Raw genomic sequence first — 22,891 nt, forward strand, 5'->3', positions numbered from 1 at the left:
ACTGGTCGTAGGACACTGCATTCTCTATCGGATTTATAAAGACTATCTAATAACATAGTCTTCTTCTGTATATAATCTCGAATTTGGAAGTATCGAAAGAGGTCTCCATTGGGTAATCCGAATTTCTGACGCAGCTGTTCGAAAGACATCAGGACCCCGTCTTTAAATAGATCCCCTAGAAATGAGATACCCTTGGATCTCCAGAGTTTAAAAGTGGCATCTGTTAACCCCGGTTGGAATCCCCATGCTCCCACTATCGGTGCATAGGGGGATGTTTAATGTGAATTGCCCTCATTTTGCCGCATTAAATTCCAAGCCTTGATTGTATTTAGTTTTATAGGGTTTTTACAGTGATCTGTAATGATTTTCCTCTTGTCTGAGAATAAAAGGTTAATAAGTGGGTATTTTACTTGAGAAGCCTCGATGTCCAACCAGATTGATTGTGGATCAGACAAGACCCAATCAGCTATGTAACTTAATAGGGAACTTAACTGATATTTCCTAAAGTCTGGGAAGTCCAATCCACCCCTTGCCTGTGGAAGCTGTAGCTTCTTCAGCTTAATGAGGGGCCGCCTATGATTCCAGATAAAGGAACCCTGCCAGCCATATAATTTACATAAAGCCGTCCTCGGCAGCATCACCGGAAGCATTCTCATAGGATATAGGAGACGGGGCAGGACATTCATTTTGATTAGTGCTATTCTACCCAACCAGGAAATTGGTAGGTCTCCCCATCGCTGGAGGTCCTGCCTTATCCTTTCCAATAAATACACAAAATTAGCCTTATACAACTGACCAAATACTGGAGTAATAAAAATGCCTAAATATAAGAAGACCTCCATGGACCAGCGAAAGAGAAAAATGGATCCGTCCGCTAAGCGGGGTATCATAGCAAGGCCACCCATTGGCATAGCCTCCGATTTTGAAAAATTAATTTTATAGCCTGAGAATGCACTAAATGTATTAATAACTTGGATTAAGCGAGGTATGGACATCAAAGGGTTACTGAGGAATAGAAGAACATCGTCTGCATAAAGGATAATTTTATGTTTACCTGTACCAATCCTTGGGGCCACTATATTAGGATCAGCTCATATAGCTTCTGCTAGTGGTTCAATTATTAGCGTGAATAACAATGGCGAGAGGGGACATCCCTGACAGCAGCCCCTACCCACACTGAAGCTATCCAAACCTAATCCATTGGTAACCACAACTGCTTTGGGATCACTATACAATGTTGAGACCCATTTGGTAAACACCTGTCCAACGCCAAACCTCTCCAATGTGTAAAACAAATATGACCATTCGACCCTATCAAATGCCTTTTCCGCGTCTAATGAAACCACTACTCCTGGTATCTTTCCCTGATGACAAGCTTGAATCATATTCAGAGCCCTTCTTACATTATTGGATGATCTACGGCCCTTAATAAACCCCGTCTGATCCTCCTTTATAATATGTGGCAGTATCCTTTCTAGTCTCAGTGCTAACGTTTTAGAGAGGATTTTAAGATCTACATTTAGCAAGGATATTGGTCTGTATGATGTACAATCTTCTGGGTCCTTTCCTTTTTTAAGGATAAGAGAGATACTTGCCTCTTTCAGCGAAGGCGGGAGACAGCCCTGACTATATGCATAGTTTTACATGTCCATAATTCAGCTGGAAAACCATCTGGGCCATGCCCCTTACCATTTTGAAGTTGCCTAATTGCATCAACTATTTCTTGGGGTGTAAGAGGAGCATTTAGGACCGATACTTGTTCCGGAGTTAGGCCTGGAAAAGTCAAATTTTTAAAAATGACTGCATCCTCTTTGTCCTATCTTCACAACCCTGTGATTTATATAACTCAGAATAAAATTCTCTAAAGATCGCATTAATCTTTTTGTGATCATGAGTCAAAATACCCGTACTTTCCTTGATAGACGTAATAGTCTGAGGGGCCTTTTTTTTCTTTGCAAGAAATGCAAAGTATCTACCCGGTTTGTCGCCATATTCATATAACCTTTGCTTTGCAAATAATATTTCCCTCTTAGCCGTTTGAGTAAGCGTAGTGTTTAGAGCTGTCCTAAGAGCTGTAATCCTTTGCAATTTAATAATAGAAGGTCTATCAGTGTATGGTGTTTCAGCCGCTTTTAAGCGGGCTTCAAGCAGACGCTGTTGTTCTCCCTTTAATTTCTTCTGGGTCGCTGAGTAGGAGATGATCAAGCCTCGCGTGTAAGCTTTGATGGTCTCCCACATCATTGACGGGTTGCTAGCTGTAACTGAATTAATTTCTAAAAAAGTTTTAAATTCTTGAGAGAAGTACTTTACAAATTTACTATCTTTCATTGGGAAGGGGTCCATACGCCAATGCCGAGGGGATGTCCCATTGTTCCTCGCCTGAGTTTCCTGAAATTGCTATACTACCTATTTTACAGGATGATATGGAATTTAAAAAAATCGAGGGGGCAAAAAACATATCAATTCTGGTATGACATTTATGTGGATTAGAGTAGAAAGAAAAATCTCTACCCTGTGGATGAAGACATCTCCATACATCTACTAATCCTAATTCTTTGTTCAGATCCATCAATTGTCTAGATCTGGGAGATACTCCTGCAGTACTCTTGGGAATCCTATCTATTTCCGGATCCATAATACAATTAAAGTCTCCCCCTATAATTATATGACGGGCATCAAAAGCCATCAATTTTGAAAAGGCTTCCATTATAAATTTAAAGGGGTGTGCCGGGGGGCAGTACAAATTTAAAATCCCATATTCCTCTCCATTGATGAGGGCTTAAATCAAGATATATCGTCCAGATTCGTCTTTTATCTGCTTTAGGATTTTGAAAGGGAAATTCTTCCGAACAAGAATAACAACTCCCCTGCTTTTTGAGCTAAAAGAAGAAAAAAAGGCCTGATCAAATCCGCCCTGTCGTAATTTCAAGTGTTCTTTTTCTGACAGGTGTGTCTCCTGTAGGAGAGCTTTATCAACTCTTTCCTTCTTAAGATTTGATAATATTTTCTTCCTTTTGAGTGGCGAATTACTCCCCTTGACATTCCAGGTGCACCACTTAACCGACTGATCAACCATAATCCTCTGGGCCAATCCGAGACCCCTCGGGAGGGGGAACCCTATCCAGAACATCCTGAGCGTAGAACATGTAAAATTTACAAAAATAAAGCCTCTTTAATACACCCACAACAATACAGTAAAAAGCTATTTCTAAATAAAAAAAAATAAAACTTATCTAAGTGGAGACTTTCCCCCTTGTTCCCAAGGGGCGTCACTGCCTCTCCAAAAGTCCCTCATATCCTCTCCCAACCAATGCCCCACCCTTGACCCAGGCACTCCTCAATAAAATGAGGAGAATTCAAATATAATACAAAGCTAGAGTTAACAGTGAGCACCCTACCCCCACCCATACCAACACCTGGGTATATTTGGTAATGTTAATACCATATATAAACATATAACTATAAAATTACCACCTCAACAAATAATAATTAAATATAGTAATACAAAATAACAAGGGGAAAACAACCCCACCAACATTAACCAAACCCCCAGCTTTTTATATATATATATATATATACATACATACATACATACATCCCTCATATAGACATAAAATAATAACAGAAAACAACCCCAAGGGGGGGGGGGGAGAAAATCAAATCCCTCTCCCCACCCTCCATGATAATATTAAACAGTAAGGTAAGAGAAAAGAGGGAAAAAAGGGGGGGATATAAACCAAAGCAGGGGGGGGGGGGGGAGGGGGGGAAGGCAGACTAACATCCATTATGTCTTACAGTTGATCTTAGAGAGTCCAAGAATTCCTTAGCCTTTTCTGGTGATCCAAAGTTATATACGGATCCTTCATGGTTAAAGCGTAATGTCGCTGGGTAGCGTAAGGAGTACTGAATATTTAAGTCCCTTAAACGCTTCTTCGCCTCGTCGAATGCCTTCCTCTTTCGAACCAGAGCCGGGGAAAAGTCCTGAAATAGCATGATCTTGGATCCTTTGCAGATCATGGCTTGGGGGTCTTTTCCGAGATTTCTAGAGGCTTCTAGGAGTATCTGCCTCTCCTTGCAGCTCTGCAGCCGGAACAGGACCGGGCGTGGGCGCTGGTTCGAGCCGGGCCCGCGTATTGCGACCCGGTCGGCCCATTCCACCCTTACCTGGCCTGATCCAGCTTGCAGATTTAAGAGTTGTGGCAGCCACTGCTCCAGGAATGCTGTAAGCTGGCCTTCCTCTTCCTGTTCAGGAAGGCCCAGCAAATGAATATTTTTTCGACGACCTCGATTATCGAGGTCGTCAATATGATTTTCCAAGGTCCGGACTCGCTGCTCGAAAGTCCGGACCTGATCCACAGCCAATTGAGCGGTATTTTCGGAGGTCGCGTCCTTTAGCTCCACCCCTCCGACTCGGCGTTCAATTTCTTGAATCTCTCGGTCGTGCTTCTGCAGCGCGGCCGAGAGCGACTCCCAACGATTTCTGGATTCTGCAATAAAGGCATCGATCTTCGAGTCAAGCTTGGAAATCATTTCTGCAAGGCTTGTTACTGTTGGTAAGTCCCCCGGGGCGGCTGTGGACGCCTCTGCTGCAGTTGGAGAGGGTTGGGGAGGGGTTCCTGCTTGCTGAGAGCTGCGGGCTCCCTTCCCTTTAGTCATTTTAATTTAGGATTAAATTGTTTAAATATAATATTACACAACTAATTAAATTACACAACTATTATAAATGATTTGGTGAGCATGATAGGGGGTGGGTGACCCACTGTACCCAAGTTTTGGGAGGAGCACCATCTTGGATCCCCTCGAGAATTGATTTTTTAAGGATGTTGCCAGGGTTGGAGGATATGAGTTGCAAGGAGAGGCATAATAGGCTGGGGCCATTTTCCCTGGAGTGTCATAGGCTGAGGTGTGATGTTGAAGAGGTTTATAAAATCGTGAGGGGCATGGATAGCGTAAATAGACAAGGTGTTTACCCTGGGGTGGTGGAGCCCAGAACTAGAGGATATAGGTTTAGGGTGAGAGGGGAAAATTCAAAAGGACCTAAAGGGCAACCAAAATTGTAACATTTAAAAGGCATTTGAATAGGAAGGGTTCAGAGGGATGGTGGTCAAGTGCTGACAAATGGGAATAGTTTAGGTTAGAATATCTGGTTTGCATAGATGGGTTGGACTGAAGAGTCTGTTTTTGTGCTAGACATCTGACTGTGGGATCATAAAAGTGAACACTGCTCTGATTCACCTCTGGGCTCCTTGATGTCCACTTGTTCGTTATCGAACTTCCTCAGTCTCACATGAGTGTATTTTTGCCATGTTTAATATTTTACTACTACGTTCACAGACCTTTTTGTAAATGAATTGTCCACTGCTGCCCGACTCCTGACCGTATGCTGCTCCATTATCAGGTTATTTTTTCCACAATATCTTTGACAGTCAAGAATTCTTTTTTCCAATAGTGAGTGGATTTTTCTTCCATTTCTGACAGTCACATTCTGCACCATTTTCATTCCCTATAATTCACATTGCACTCCCTGAAACATCATGTGTATTTCTCCTTCCACAGACACCAGTGATCATTGCCAAAGCCGTGTTGCCTGTGGAGAGGGTGATGTTTGACGTCCTTGTACAGCTGCAGTTTGAATGGTGAAGGCGCGCCCACAACGTGGTTGGGTAAGAGACATTACAGATTATTCACTCAGCGATAGTGAAAAGTAGAAGATATCTGTACAAATCAACATGTTTTTAATTTCACAAAAATATTGAGAACTTTTGACATAAGGCTACAGCTGGACAATATTATGTCCAGTGACCAAAACCATTGCCAAATATGCAATTTTTCAGTAACGCCTTAAAGGAAGAAAGCAGATCTTAGAGGGTGGGAATTCCAGACCATGCTGACTTGGAATGTATCGAAACAGTCACACAGCTGAACTCAAAAATAAACACATCATTGGGAGTCTAAACTAAAATGAGTTCTTGAGATATGAAAGGGTGTGTGGTGCAGGGAGATAGGAATGATTACAGCCAGGAATTAAGTCTAGGGTGTGAAAGTAAATTGTTGTTGCTCATAAATGGGAGCCTTTTGATGGATCAGCAAGTTCTGGAACAAGTGAGCACTTGGGCGGTAGAGTTTTCAATAATTCTGGAGATTAGAGGGAGGGTGATTGTGGGATTCTGGCCAGGAGTGGGTTGAGATAATGAAATCTAGAGTTAGCAAAATGAATGAATGAGAGTTTCAGTAAATGAGCTGAGACTGTGGTGAGGTCGGGTGGTATCACTGAAGTCGAAATAGTGGTCTTGGAGTGGGACTTGGCTATCACCCTCACCTCACCTCTGGAATTCAGCTGTTTGTCAGTTTGTGAATCAAGTCTGTAACAAGATCAGGAACTGAGTGGCCCTGACAGACCCCAAACTGGGTGTCACAGAAGGTTATTGCTGAGCAGCTGCGTGACAGCATTGTTGATGACACCTTCCATCACTTCACTGCTGAGCGAGTGTGGACTGATGGAGGGAAATTGGCTGGGTTGGCTCTGTCCTGCATTTTTGTGTTGAGCATCCCTGGGAAATGTTCCACAATGTCAGTAGGTGCCAGTACTGGACTTGTCTTGGTGGGCATCAATTTCTGGAGCACAGCCATCAGTATTATTGCCACAATGTTGGTAGGGCCGACAGCCTTGACACTACTTCTCAATTTCTTGATCTGATTTGAAATAAGTTTTCAACCAAATTGATTCACGTCTGTGATGTCAGGGACCAATGTAAAAGGCTTATCCACTTGGCACTGCTGGCTGAAGATTGCTGCAAATGCTGTTGTCTTGTCTGTTGCATGGATGTGTGAGACCCCTCCATCAGTCAGGTTGGGGATATCTGTGATGCTTCCTGCAGTGAGTTGTTTAATTGCCCATCACCATTCCTGACTAGGTGTGGTAGAACTGCAGAGCTCAGATCTGATCCATTGGTTGTTGGATCACATAGTTCTATTTGGTGTTGCTTGCACTGTTAGGCATGCAGGTTGGGTAGCTTCACCAATTTGGCACCACATTTTTAGGTATCCCTGGTATTGCTCCTGGCATGCCCTGCGGAACTCTCCATTGAACCAGGGTTGATCCCCTGGCTTGATGTTAATAGTTGAATGGGGGATATACCAGGCCATGAGATTTCAGATTGGGCTGGAGTACAGTTCTGCTGTTGTTGGCACACAGTGAGACAGAAGTTGCAGGGTCAAGAGGGCTGATTGTGTGGTTGTATTTGCTAGTGCATTGGTAGATGTAATGTGGTCCATCTAGTTTCATTCCTTTGTTGAGACTGTGCAGTGACTTACACAATGAGTGATTTGATGGGCCACTGACAGGAATACAACTTTTCAAAAAAGGTTTCGTGATTTACACATGAAAGAAATGAAACTATCATGGTATTTGAACAGATGAAAGACTCAACAGACAATCAAGGTATTTTTCAATGGGATAATTTCAGTTACATCACACTAAATTTTTGCTATAAATTCTGAGCCTTAGAATTGTGTCCTCCACAATCTCCTGATGAAGAAGCGGCGCTCCGAAAGCTAGTGTGCTTCCAATTAAACCTGTTGGACTATAACCTGGTGTTGTGTGATTATTAACTGAGAATATTACAGCACTACTAACAGGGCTGCATGTAAGGAGGCTCAGTCCAGTTAATCAATACATTCGGAAGGATCTCCTCCAAGTTTGATGATGCAATATTCGTCAAAACCGTCAACTTCAACCTGCGATGTTGTTATTAACAAAAACTTCAGGCTGACACAATGCTCCCTACCCCACTGCAATGTGGTAACTGGGACATTTGTGGACTATGATCTCAAAGGAAGTGAGCAAACACAATTCTGACAGATTAGTCCTCAAAGATGAGTAGCAAGTTTGAGACAAGGCAGGTGGTATACCATCTTGCACTTAGCTTAATTGCATTTCTTATTTACAGTTGTGTTTTGCAAAGTAAAAAGAACCGGTTTGTTTTCCATGGTTGGGGAGTTTTATCCTCGTTGATCACAGTTGCTGCCTCTCACTCCCCAAGTCAAATCATAGGATCTATAACAAAACAATAAACTGCAGGTGCTGGAGATCTGAACCCCAGAAACAAAGTGCTGGACAAACTCAGCAGTTCTGATGGCATCGGTGAAGAGAAAAATAATGTTACATTTCAATTTCAGTGACTCTTCGTCTGAACGAACAAATGGTCATGAGACTTGCAACTTACAATGTTTTATTCCCCTCAGAGATGCTGTTCTCCAGCACTGTGCTTTCTATATTGAACTTTATTTACAAAGCAGATCGGAAAAATACTAATCTCCAAAAGTGAAAGATTCATTGCAAACATGAGCATAGTTTCCACACTTGAGTTACAGAAGCACATCTCAGTTTAAAAACAAGATTTAACTCAAAATAATATTCCATCTCAAAATGAGCCAAGTTACACCAGTAATAAAGCTCATCCAATCAATGAGGCACTTCAGCACAACATCCTGCAGTGTTGCACACAGCCACCTTGACCAAAGAATGATCACATGTCACAAAATTGAAGGCCAAGAGCATGAATCTTTAAAGGAGCTGAAGTCAAACTCAATTTTTGTTGTGGTTCTGTTCGCCGAGCTGGGAATTTGTGTTGCAAACGTTTCGTCCCCTGTCTAGGTGACATCCTCAGTGCTTGGGAGCCTCCTGTGAAGTGCTTCTGTGATGTTTCCTCTGGCATTTATCGTGGCCTGTCCCTGCCGCTTCCGGTTGTCAGTTCCAGCTGTCCGCTGTAGTGGCCGGTATATTGGGTCCAGGTCTATGTGTTTGTTGATTGACTCTGTGGATGAGTGCCATGCCTCTAGGAATTCCCTGGCTGTTCTCTGTTTGGCTTGCCCTATAATGGTAGTGTTGTCCCAGTCGAATTCATGTTGCTTGTCATCTGCGTGTGTGGCTACTAAGGATAGCTAGTCGTATCGTTTCGTGGCTAGTTGGTTTCATGGATACGGATCGTTAGCTGTCTTCCTGTTTGTCCTATGTAGTGTTTTGTTCAGTCCTTGCATGGGATTTTGTACACTACATTGGTTTTGCTCATGCTGGGTATCGGGTCCTTCGTTCTGGTGAGTTATTGTCTGAGAGTGGCTGTTGGTTTGTGTGCTGTTATGAGTCCTAGTGGTCGCAGTAGTCTGGATGTCAGTTCGGAAATGCTCCTGATGTATGGTAGTGTGGCTAGTCCTTTGGGTTGTGGCATGTCCTCGTTCTATTGTCTTTCCCTTAGGCATCTGTTGATGAAATTGCGAGGATATCCGTTTTTGGCGAATACCTTGTACAGGTGTTCGTCTTCCTCTTTTTGCAGTTCTGGTGTGCTGCAGTGTGTTGTGGCCCTTTTTTGAATAGTGTCTTGATGCAACTTTCGTTTGTGCGTGTTGGGGTGGTTGCTTTCGTAGTTCAGGACTTGGTCTGTGTGTGTGGCTTTCCTGTAAACCTTTGTGGAGAATTCTCCGTTCGGTGTTCTCTGTCCCATCACATCTAGGAATGGGAGTTGGTTGTCCTTTTCTTCCTCTCTCGTGAATCGGATTCCTGTGAGTGTGGCGTTGATGATCTGGTGCGTGTTCTCTATTTCTGTGTTTTTTATTATTACAACGGTGTCATCCACATATCTGACCCAGAGTTTGGGTTAATTATTGTAATCATTAAAAACACAGAAATAGAGAACACACACCAGATCATCAACGCCACACTCACAGGAATCCGATTCACTAGAGAGGAATAAAAGGGCAACCAACTCCCATTCCTAGACGTGTTGGTACAGAGAACACCGAACGGAGAATTCTCCACAAAGGTTTACAGGAAAGCCACACACACAGACCAAGTCCTGAACTATGAAAGCATCCACCCCAATACACACAAACGAAGTTGCATCAAGACACTGTTCAAAAGAGACACAACACACTGCAGCACACCAGAACTGCAAAAAGAGGAAGAGGAACACCTATACAAGGTATTCGCAAAAAACTGATATCCTCGCAAACAGGAAGACAGCTAACAATCCGCATACATGAACATCAACTAGCCAAGAAATGACACGACCAGCTATCCCTAGTAGCCACACATGCAGACGACAAGCAACATGAATTTAACTGGGACAACACTACCATTATAGGGCAAGCGAAACAAAGAACAGCCAGGGAATTCCTAGAAGCTTGGCACTCATCCACAAACTCCATCAACAAACACATAGACCTGGACCCAATATACCGGCCACTACAGCGGACAGCTGAAACTGACAACCGGAAGCGGCAGGGACAGGCCACTATAAATGCCGGAGGAAACATCACAGAAGTGCTTCACAGGAGGTCCTAAGCACTGAGGATGTCACCTAGACAGGGGACGAAATGTTTGCAATGAAAACTTCCAGCTCGGCGAACAGAACCACAGCAACGAGCATCCGAGCTACAAATATTCTCACAAACTTTGAACGGATACCCTCGCAATTTCATCAACAGATGCCGAAGGGAAAGACGATGGAACGAGAACATGCCACAACCCAAAGGACTAGCCACACTACCATACATCAGGAGCATTTCCGAACTGACATCCAGACTACTGCGACCACTAGGACTCATAACAGCACACAAACCAACAGCCACTCTCAGACAATAACTCACCAGAACGAAGGACCCGATACCCAACATGAGCAAAACCAATGTAGTGTACAAAATCCCATGTAAGGACTGCACAAAACACTACATAGGACAACCAGGAAGACAGCTAACGATCCGCATCCATGAAACCAACTAGCCACGAAATGACACGACCAGCTATCCTTAGTAGCCACACACGCAGATGACAAGCAACATGAATTCGACTGGGACAACACTACCACGATAGGGCAAGCCAAACAGAGAACAGCCAGGGAATTCTTAGAGGCATAGCACTCATCCACAGACTCTATCAACAAACACATCGACCTGGACCCAATATACCGGCCACTACAGCGGACAGATGGAACTGACAACCGGAAGCAGTAGAGACAGGCCACTATAAATGCCGCAGGAAACATCACAGAAGCACTTCACAGGAGGCTCCCAAGCACTGAGGATGTCACCAAGACAGGGGACAAAACGTTTGCAACACAAATTCCCAGCTTGGCGAACAGAACCACAGCAACGAGCTCCCGAGCTGCAAATCTTCTCCCAAAAATTGAAAACTCAATTTTTGGAAGGATTTTTATTAAACCTGATTGAACATTTAAATCTCAGGGCATAATCTTTGTTTTTTTTTTAAACAAAGTGTGTGGGAAGCATCCCACATCTTGCTAAAGATTCAGTTCGGCCTGATACATAGAGCCAAAGGTCAAGCAAACATTACACTTTCCATTCACTTCTACAAAGGGCTGACATCACATTTCCTCAGGACTTAAAGTATTTTATAAATTGTTTGTAAAATCATTTGTCACGTTAAAGAACTGGACAATAAATGTCATTGTATACAATAAGAGTGATGCCTGTGACAGCAGATTTAACTTTGGAGGGCAGTGTGTGCGCTTTCTAAATGCTGGGAGCACTTTGGGAGACTGCTCCCAGATGGTGATAGTGAGCATATCTGCAATGCAATGTTTAGATTTGGGAATCCATGGGAAACAATCTGTGGTTTCACTAATACTTGGCTTGCGTTGTTGGTGTACAGTAAGCAATCCACAAAGTTACTTATGTATTGTTGTTGACGACCTGAAAGGTATTCAAATCTGCCAGGATGCCTTCAATATGTAAATGCATCTATTGTAAATATTTGGAATATCCCAGAACTGCCCAGTGCTTGGCAAATTCAGGGGGGACAAAAAAATCACATTGAGTAATTTGAAATTAAGAATCCAAGAGGACGTAACCACTGAAGTATTCAATTCAAATAGTTAAATGGAGTACTCACATTTAAAATACCTGTTATCCATAGGAATGGATGGACTGACAGAATTGGGATCAAAGTCCTGGCTGGGGAGTGTGAAATGTGCTTTGATAAAGTCACCTGCATTTACCAACAATAATTTGGCAAGTTTGGAAATTTAACAAACAATAGTAACTTCGGTGATGCTCCAGTCAGGACCCAAGCTCTATGAAAAAAATAACAATGTTCAGGTTTATTGCATACACTCTGAAACACGTGTTTCTTCTACAGATCCTGCAAGTTTCCCCAATGAGCATAGTCCATCCAAATGATGTTGCTAACTTTGGCCAACTCATTTCTTTCCGAGCCTCTATAACCTGAAGGATGACCAGAAGCAATTACTCCACATATGTGGGAACATTACCGGCGAGGATTTTTTCCTTCAGAATTGACTTCCATATATTCAGTGCCCAGAAAAGATAAAAAGCTTGTTATCTTTTATAGAGCAATGATTCAGTGGGAGTAAAACGCTAACCTTTTCTTGCTTAATAATCACGCTGCCTAAATTTTAAAAATGAACACTTCCTAATAGTTCACCAGATCCTAACGAAATATTTTGTGCAAAACAAATCACATGATATGTAGTTATTCAGATAATAAAACAAGTTTGTTCATTGAAGAACACAGAGGAAAAGGTCATGAAACAATGTGAGTTTGATATACCTCAATTATCATTTCAAGTGCAATCTCTGCATAAATTCTCCTTTTCCTCCTCGAAGTATTCAACTTCTTGAATAACTGAGAGAATGAAGTCACAGTTGTACAAAACAAAATCAGACCCTTCAGTTCAACTTGCCCATGCTGACCAGATATCAAAAATTAATCTAATCTCATTTGCCAGCATTTGTTGCATATCCATCTTAAACCCTTTCTACTGATTATCAGTTTATTTTACTTTATCAGCACTTGAAATACTGACTTTTTTTTCTCCCAACATTGTTTAAAGAAATCATAAGTTCATTCATCCAAGTTAATTTTATAATCTTTCACAAAGAAACAAGTGAGAACAACATATAGCTGACTGCAAAACAAAATACTGCAGCTGCGCGATATCTGGGAACACTCGAAAGGTGAGGCATTGATACTGCACAAGTTTGTCAGCACGGTTTCAATTACTGATAATAATTTAGTAATGTCTTAGCCTTCACATAGTTAAGGTAAATGTGAGATATCTGAATTTCATGAATTGGTTCGTATTGCACTTTGAGAAGATTAAACCAAGAATAATTTTTGTTGATCAAAGGAGAAAGTGATGACCAAAGAAGCTGGACATCAGAGTCGAAAAGTGTCATGCTGGAAAAGCACAGCAAGTCAGGCATCATCCGAGAAGCAGGAGAGTTGATGTTTCGGGCACAAGCCCTTCATCAGGAATCACAGGCTTCAGAAAAATAACTGGCATAGATTTATGCCAATTAATATGTAGAAGGGTCAGAACATGTTACTATCAGATTAGAGACTAATTTCAGATTTGGTACCATTCAGTGCAACATTTCAGTATGGTATTTACATATGTACCTAAAAGAGAAGTTGTCTAAAATTACAAGCTCGAGAATGATTATACGATTAAACCTGGAAATAAAGCTGGTGAACAAGAATGGCAAATCAGTCCCATCAGTATCGCCTTGGGCAGTGTCAAGTAAGAATTTGACAACAGAGTTGCCTCTTTGGTGTAACCTGCAATCTGGCCAAATTGCAGCAAAACTCTGTTCAATTTTATCTGCAAACTATTGAATGCAAATTCCTCCTGGCACAATATTGATGCAGCATTTTGGGATGTCATTTTTAAAATATATTATTTTCAAAGTTACTCACAATTAAGAGTGATCACTTGGTGCTGTCTGCATAACACAGTACAAAAAGGAATGAACAAAAAAAAAACATGATAACCCAAATTCAGAGTCACTAATTCATTGATATTGCATGGGTCCAGCATTTATAAGTAATCAATTTTTAAAAATAAATACAGATACATTTACTAACTATATTGGAGTACAGTCAGGTTTCTTACTGAACGGTGACAGGATTGGACAGAGTCTGCATGGATTTAAGAGAGTGGAATCATACTTAGCAAATCTACTGAAAGAATCTACAGAGTCGAATATTAAAGAAAGAAATTGCAGGACATTTAGAAAAGCTTATCATTAAACATGGTAGACTGGGGTTTGTGAAAGAGAAACTATATTTGACAAATTTACGACAGTTCATTGAGGAGATAACAAGCAGGGCTAATAAAGGGCAATCCAATGATGTTCTGTATTTGGATTTTAAAAATGTAAATGATAAGGTGCTACATAAAAGTTAATTGCACAATTTAGGAGCTCATGTTATCGGGGTAATGCATTGGCATGGACTGAGGATTGGTTAACCACACTGTCTGTTGCTGAGTCCTTACTTGGAGTACTGTATACAATGTTAGCTCCTATATTTAATAAAGGGTAAACCAACATCGGAGACCATTCAAAAAAGATTCACTTAGCTGCTTTGAGGATGAAAGGGTTGACCTATCAAGAATAGATAGGCAGGGGTGATCTTATGGAAACAAGATTCTGAGGAACTTGACAGGGAAGATGTTGACGAGATCTTCTAGCACCAGTGAAGTCTCAAACCAGGGACATTACATAAGGGAACATTCATTTTAGAAAAAGTAAAGATGTTTTTCTCTCAGTGAATGGATAGAATTTTCTCACCTAAACAATTGTGAAAGTTAAACGTGGGAGAGGAATGGTTGGGTTACTCTTCGGAGTGTTGTTCTGGCTTGTTGGGCTGAAGGGCCTGTTTCTACACAGTAGGGTATCTGTGATTCTATCTCAAATTATTTTAAAAGAGGGCAGATAGATTTTTGAAATATTGAGCAGTTGAAGGCTATGCGGATCAAGCATAAAAGAGGTGTTGAGGTCTGGGTTGGCCCAGCCATGATCTGATATAATAGGGGAACAAGCTGAAGGGAATGAATGCCCTACTCCTGCTCCGATTCCTGGAGGCTCCATTTCATGTTTTTTTTTTGTTGTTTCCAAAGAAGACCATGATACAATGTGCTAAAGATCTCAGATGTTGTGAAAATGGGGTGTTTATGTACTGGTTCAGATGGCATTGATTCATCAATCATAGCTATTCAGTCATGACTAGGAAGGCAATTCCCTCCATGAATAAAGGAAATCTACTGCAGAGCTCACACAAAGGGAATTCTTACCCTCAGCAAACTCTCCCATCACATGACCCAACATATCAGCTAAAGCAGGACGCACTGCGCATGCTCTAGCCAACAAAGGGACTCCGGGTGATTGATGTCAGCACCGGACCAATGAAAGGACGGTGGGCGGAGCTGGATGACCTAGCGGGATGTTGGTCCTCCAACCAATCAAAGTGAATGAAGGGCGGAGCTAAACTAAACCATGTGATCACCCTCACGGGCGGCGCACAGTCGCTGTAATGAATGCTCGGCAAGTTATGGAGAGAAAGGATACGGTAAGGAAAGAAATTAACAGGGAAACGGGAGAAAAACTGTATTGCCATGAGCGGAGAGGTTTTACAAACAAATTGTGCATGTCGGAAAATACAAATTTGAACGTCCCAGTCCCGTGTTTGCAGTAAACGGGGAATTGCCTCAGCGCGGCTGCAGGCCTGAGTGAGCGCCGCCATCTTTATTCGGGACAACGATTCACTGGACACGTGCGGAACCGCCATCTTTGTAGGGGGCAAGGTGCAGCCAGGCGCATGTGCAGCCTTTCTCTGGTATAGAGTCATTGGGCTCATAGCAGCCCATACTGCTCTGATTCACCTCTGGGCTCCCTCATGACCACTTTGTCAATATCTAGCTTCCTCAGTCTCGAACCATGGGTGTATTTTTGGTCTGTTTATTACTGTATTATTACTTTTATAGACCCTTTGTAAATGAGTTTTTGACTGAGGCCCAGCCCCTGACCATGTGTTGCTCTATTATCAGATTACTTTTTTCTTTTTCATTCCCTGTAATCCATTTTGCACTCCCTGAAACATATACTGTGTTTCTCCTTCCACCGATACCAGTGATTAATGCCAAAGCTCTGTTGCTTGTGGAGAGGGTGATGTTTGACTTTCTTGTACAGCTGCAGTTTGTGTGGTGAAGGTGCTCCCACAGTGTGGTTGGGTAAGAGATGTTACAGATTATTCATTACAGCAACAGTAAAGATCTGAAGATAATGTCCAAATCAAGAACAGTTTGTAGTTTTATTATCATACTTATAATTTCATAAAAATACTATTGAGAACTTTAGATATAAGGCCAGAGATGGAGATATTAGGTCAGGTGACCAAAAGCATTGCCAAAAAGCAGGTTTTGAGGGATGTCTTAAAGGTAGAAAGCAGACCTGTGAGGTTTTTTCTGCAAATTCCAGACCATGTTGCTTTAGTAACTGTAGAATCAGCCACACAGTTGAAGTAATGAATTAACAAATCGTTGGGAGTCTCAAAGAAAATGGGTTGAGACCTCGACAAAGAATGTGTGGTGCAGGGAGCTAGGGATGATTACAGCCAGGAATCAAATCAAGAATGAGAATTTTAAATTGTTGTTGCTTGTGAATAGGAGCCTTTTGACTGATGAACATGTTTGGGGAGAAGTGAGCACGTGCGCGATAGACCTTTCATTTTTTTTCTTGAGATTACAGGGTGGCCAGGAGTGTGTTTGGATACTTAAGTCTGGAAATAACACACGATAGATGAGAGTTTCAGTATATGAGCTGAGATGAGGGTGGAACCAGCTAGAATTAGTGATCTTGGAGTGGGACTGGGCTGTCACTCTCACCTCACCTCTGGGATTCAGCTGGTTGCCAGATTGTGAATCAAGGCGGTAACACAATCGGGAGCTGATTGGCCCTGGTGGAGCCTAAAATGAGTGTCACTCAGCTGGCTGTTGCTGAGCAGCTGCTGCTTGATAGCCCTGTTGATGACATCTTCCATCACTTTACTGCTGATCGAGTGTGGACTGACAGAGGGAAATTGCCTGGGTTGGATTGCCCTGTGTTTTTGTGTTGAACAGCCCTGGGCAATGTTCTACATTGTCGGTCGATGACAGTGCTGGAGCGGTACGTAGCTTGGTGAGTGGCAAGTTCTGGAGCACACGCTATCAGTACAAACCCATGAGATTATAGATTGTGCTGGAGTACAGTTCTGCTGTTGTTATCCCACAGTGCCTGAGAGAGATCCAGTTTGAGTTCCTACATCTGTCCCATTTAGCATGGTGATAGTACCACTCAGCACAATGGAGGTGTTTCTCAACTGTAAGGTGAGGCTTTGTCTCCAAAAAGACTGTGCGATGGTCGCTCTTACCGATACTGTCATGGCCAGATGCATTTGCAACTGGCAGATTCATACTGATAAGATCCAGTATGTTTTTCCCTATTGCTGGTTCCGTTACCGCCTGCTGCAAACCCAGTTGAGCAGCTATGTCCTTGAGGACCCGACCTGCTCAGTCAGTTATCCTGCTGCTGAGCTACTCTTGGTAGAGGACATTGAAATCCTGTACCCAGAGTAGGCTTATCAACATTTTATTGCCTCAGTTCTTCCTCGAAGTGTTATTCAACATGGAGGAGCACTGATTCATAAGCCATGGGAGCACGGTACGTGGTAATCAGCAGGAGCCATGAGACTTCCTGGAGTCCATGAGTACTCCCAGGGCAAATGGTTCCTGTGTGTACACTACTGTGCCATCACCTCTGCCTGGTCTGTCCTGCTGGTGGGACAGGACATATCCAGAGATTTCAGGAGAAAGTGAAGACTGCAGATGCTGGAGATCAGAGTCGAAAGTGTGGTGCTCGAAAAGCACAGCAGGTCAGGCTGATGAAAGGCTTAGGCTCGAAACGTCGATTCTCCTGCTCCTTGGATGCTGCCTGACCTGTTGTGCTTTTCCATCATCACACTGTCTATCTAGGGATGGTGATGGTGGTGTCTGGCCATTATCTGTAAGGGGTTACTCTGTGAGTATGACTATGTCAGGCTGTTCCTTGACGAGTCTGTGAGACAGCTCGCCACGTTTTGGCACAAAAAAAACAGATGTTAGTGAGCAGGATGTTGCAGAGTCGAGAGGGCTGATTCTGTGGTTGTAATTTCTGGTGCCTTGTTAGATGCCAAGTGGTCCATCCAGTTTCATTCCTGTGTTGAGACTTTGCAGTGATTAATACAGTGAGTAGCTGGCTGGGCTGCTGTCAGGTTGTCAGGATTTTTTTCACCATTGACAATGGTTCCATGGAGATCAGGAGATTCCTAATTCCAGTTATTTTTTTCTTGAATTCAGATTCCACCATCTGCCGAGCTGGGATGCGAGCAAGGACTTCAGTTGTACATTTTAATATTCTGGATAAAAGTTAAATATATTAGGTTTGTTCACTCATTTTAAATATCACTAACCCTGGTTTTGTTTCTTTGTAAAACACTGTCCATCATCCTGTTTCCTTCATCCTTCCCTCCAACGACAAGAGCAAGGAGCACATTGAGTTTCTCTGTCACTAAGACTGAGACAATCCGATCAGCTGCCTCTGCTGCTTCCCTCCCTCCCACTAGCCCACCGAGACAAACTGCCTCACATGGTGTTCCTGATTTTTGTCCCAAACTTACACCTTTCTCCGGTCTCTTGTCAAGCATTATCAGAGCTCACCTTGATCTTTTACTAGTCTCGCTAAACTACAGACATTCCAATTCTGTTTCCTCCTCATCACTCCCCCTCGCCAATTCACAGGTATTGTTCCTTGTTCTGTCTATCTGTCTTTTCTGGTTATGTTCTTCTCATCCATTCTGCAAAAAAAAAAAATAACATTTGACCTCACCATCATTTGTAAATCCTGCTCCATCTCCACTCTCCCTTTCCTTTCTGAATTCTTGTATTTGGTGTCCCTCAAGGATCTATCCTTGGTCCCTCCTGTTTCTCACCTACGCACTGCCAGGAGGTGACATTGTCCAAAAGCACAGTGTGAGGTTTCACATGTACACTGACAATGCCCAGCTATCCCTCCCCACCATCCCTCTCCATTGCTCCACTGTTACTCAGTTACCAAACTGCTTATCACGTTCCCACTACTCGATTGACTGCAATTTCCTCCAAAGAAACATTGTTACGGTTAAATCCATTACCCTCAGTTGCTATTACAAATTCCTTTCCCTTACTGCTGAGCCCCTCCCTCTCACTGGGTGCAGTCTGAGATAGAACTAGACTTCACAACTTTGCTGTCATATCTGTAACCCCAAGGTAACCTTCTGATCAGACATCTACGCAATCTCAAACACCAGGAATTCCAAACTCTCAAATGTTGCTTGTCTCCACCTCACCCCAGCTCCATTGCTACTGAAACCCCTTACCCGTGTCGGTGTTACCTTAAACTTGATGAATCTGAAATGAACCCTTGATTTCGTGACTGACCCAGAATCTGCTGCTTTCAGTGTTTCCTGCACAATTACCCTGGTCCCTTTGTGGTGCAGCTTTCTACAGTTTCCACCATTTAAATAGCACTCTGTTCTTTTATTATCCCCTCCAAAATGACCAACTTCCCATTTTCCCAAATTATACTCCATCTGCAACTTGTTCCCCCCTTCTCCAGTACATCTCTCTCTCTTCACAATCCTCTTAGAACTTTACAGTTATGCCTTTTCCAGGAGTTCCCCTCCCCCCTTCTAAACATTTACTGGGAGCACTGGGCAGTGTGAAGCGTGCAGAGTTGCTCTGTTTTTAGAGATACTCTATGGGAGGAGCTTGCTGCCCATTGTTCAGAATGGAGGCAACGTGCCCATCGAGCTGCATGAGCCTTTCACTCCCCATGTCTTATTGATGAGGCACAGCGGCAGCATGGAAGGAAAAAAAAAGAAGCAAATCCTGCTCTCCACATCTCACTGACTCTTGGAATATTCTGTCCCATGTGTCAAAGATCTGCCCTGTTCGGTCACATGAAATTCCAAGGTGGAAACTCCTAGAAACACACATAGATTTCAACCTGAACTGACTGCTGACCTCCACAAGGGGTAATGTGTCCAGTCATCCTGGGCCAGGAGGAGGGGATGGTGCGAGTTTCTAACCTGAACTGACAGTGATGGATTTTATAAACTTGTATTACAGGATACTACAGGTGGACATTCAGATGGTAATCTCAGTCATTGTAACACCAACTCTGATTGAATTACTCAATTCATCAGGACTTGGATATTCGCATTGTGTGTGAGTATTGTATTCCATCCGAATCCCATTTGCTGCATAAAAGTTCTCCTTTGAATCTTCCCAAACCTTTAATGTGTGTCCTGTAATCCTTGTATAATGAGCTGATGGTTATAAGCTTTATTATTATAACGTGTAACTTTTCTAAACCCCTCTGTCACAGCTCCTCTCAATTGCCTTAGCTCCAAGGAGAACACCTCAGTTTCCACAAACCCCTGATTCCCCAATGTCTGTTTGCTGTCTATAAGGTACACATCAGGATTGTGTTGGAACATTCTCCACTTGCCTTCATCAGTGCACCCCCAACACTATTAAAGAAAGTGAACATCCTCCAGGACAAAGCACTGTGCCTGAGTGGTGTCCCATCCACTACCTTCAGCATTCCCTCTCCCCACCCCAGAGAAACAGTGGCATCACTGTGTAAAAGGTAAAGGCAGCATTGCCCTACCAGACCATAGGGCTGCTCTCTCATTATGGAGGAAACTGGAGCCCCTGGAAGCAACCCATGCAGACACTGGGAGAATGTGCAAGTCCCACAGAGACAGTTGTCCAAAGCTGGAATCGAACCTGGGGGTCCTGGCAGCAGTGCTAATCACTGAGCCACGGTGTCATCCTAAAATTGTAATTTGATTCACAACTACCACTTCCTCTGATAGTTCATTCCACACACAAACCATTATCTGAACAAAAATAAAAAAAAAATCCCGAACGCCTTTTTAAAGCCGTTCTGCTGTCACCTTAAAAGGTATGTACCCAGTCTTGAATCGCATCCCTTCCTGGAAAGGACACCTGCTGTTAACATTACTGATACCAACCCTCCATAATTCGAGAAACGTCTAATAACGTCACTCCTCAGCCTCCTGCGTGCCAGTGAAAGAAGTCGCAGCCTATCCAGCCTCTGCTTATAATTCAACCTATCCATTCCCATCAACATCCTGGTAAATCTCTTCTGAATCCGCTCCAACTACATCATATCCTCCCGATATCAGCATGACCAGAACTGGACACGGAATTCCAGAAAAGGCCTCCCCACCATCCAAAATAATGTCACAACTCTTGTACTCAAAGGTCTGAGCAATGAAGGCAAGTGTGCCAAGCACCTTCTTAACCACCCTGTCTACACGTGAAAGACCCGAACCCCTCGGCCTCTTTGTTCCATATCACTACTCGAGGCCCTGTTTTTAATTAGTATCAGTCTGCCCTCGTTTGTTTTTTCAAGATGTAATATTTTGCATTTATTCCAATCCAAAAATCCCAAAAAACCCTAAGCATTAACGACAATAGGAGTATACTTAAGAGGGAAATCAGGAGGGCAAAAAGGGGACATGAGATAGGGTTATGAATTAATGTTTATAAATACATTAAGAACAAAAAGGGTAACTCGAGAGAGAATAGGGCTCCTCAAAGATCAGTAAGGTAGCCTACGCGTGGAGCCGCAGGAGATGGGAGCGATACTAACTGAATGTTTTGCATCAGTGTGTACTGTGGAGAAGGACATGGGCAATATAGAATGTGGGGAAATAGATGTCGACATGTTAAATATGTCCATCTTACAGAGGAGGACGTGCTGGGTGTCTTGTAACCCGTTAAAGCTTGGTTAATCCCCAGCACCTGATCAGGTGAATCCTAGAACTCTGTGGGAAGCTGGGGATGTGTTTGCTAGGCCTCTTGCTGATATATTTGTATCATCAATTATCACAGGTGAGATGCCGAAAGACTAGAGGTTGGTTAACGTGGTGCCGCTATTTAAGAAAGGTGGTAATATTGATTGGAAGCTCTTTAGATCAAGTAGATTGGATGGGGCGGTGTTTGTGCAGTGTGTCCAGGAAGCTTTTCTAACGCAGTATGTAGATTGTCCAACCAGAGGGGAGGCCATATTGGATTTGGTACTCGGTAATAAACCGGGACAAGTGGTGGGCTTGTTAGTGGGTGAACATTTTGGTGATGGTGACCACAATTCTGTGACTTTCACCTTGGTTATGGAGAGAGATAGGTGCGCACAACAAGGTAGATTTTATAATTGGGGGAAGGGAAATTACGATGCTGTAAGGCAGGATTTGAGGAGCATACGTTGGGAGCATAGGCTGTCAGGGAATGATGTGGTGGAAATGTGGAACTTTTTCAAAGAGCAGATACGATGTGTCCATGATATGTATGTACCTATCAGACAGGAAAGAAATGGTCGTGTGAGGGAGCCTTGGTTGACGAGAGAGGTTGAATGCCTGGTAAAGAGGAAGAAGGAGGCTTACATAAGGTTGAGGAAACAGGATTCAGACAGAGCAGTGGAGGGATACAGGATAGCCAGAAGGGACCTGAAGAAAGGGATTAGGAGAGCTAAGAGATGGCATGAAAAATCGTTGGCGGATAGGATCAAGGATAACCCCAAGGCATTTTATGCGTATGTGAGAAACCTGAGAATGACGAGAACGAGGGTAGGTCCGATCAAGGACAGCAGTGGGAGACTGTGTATTGAGTCGGAAGAGATAGGAGAGGTCTTGAACAAGTACTTCTCCTCAGTATTTACGAACGAGAGGGACCGTATTGTAGAAGAGGAGAGTGTGAAATGGACTGGTAAGCTAGAAGAGATACCTGTTAGGAAGGAAGATGTGTTGGACATTTTGAACAACTTGAGGATAGACAAGTCCCCCGGGCCTGACGGGATATATCCTAGGATTATGTGGGAAGCAAGAGAGGAAATTGCAGTACCGTTGGCAATGATCTTCTCGTCTTCACTGGCAACGGGGGTGGTACCAGGGGACTGGAGAGTAGCGAATGTTGTGCCCCTGTTCAAAAAAGGG

The 22,891-nt window shown here is 43.0% G+C and overlaps 1 long non-coding RNA gene across 2 annotated transcripts in view; it reads left to right on the top strand.

Moving 5' to 3' along the window:
• Nucleotides 1-15,937: 15,937 nt before the first annotated feature.
• The window catches only part of LOC148137769 (uncharacterized), a 28,071-nt gene continuing 21,117 nt past the window's right edge, over nt 15,938-22,891 (top strand). The window contains exons 1-3 of one of the 2 annotated variants that reach the window (XR_015754071.1): nt 15,938-16,046; nt 18,189-18,271; nt 19,998-20,082. This is a non-coding gene — a long non-coding RNA (uncharacterized LOC148137769). Of the gene's footprint in view, nt 16,047-18,188; nt 18,272-19,997; nt 20,083-22,891 lie in introns of those variants that run through there. The other variant, XR_015754069.1, reaches the window with a different exon arrangement.

Source organism: Chiloscyllium plagiosum, unplaced genomic scaffold (genome assembly GCF_037043375.1).
Source record: "Chiloscyllium plagiosum isolate Xiang-an unplaced genomic scaffold, Cpla_swu_hap1 HiC_scaffold_42, whole genome shotgun sequence".
Lineage (NCBI taxonomy): Eukaryota > Metazoa > Chordata > Chondrichthyes > Orectolobiformes > Hemiscylliidae > Chiloscyllium > Chiloscyllium plagiosum.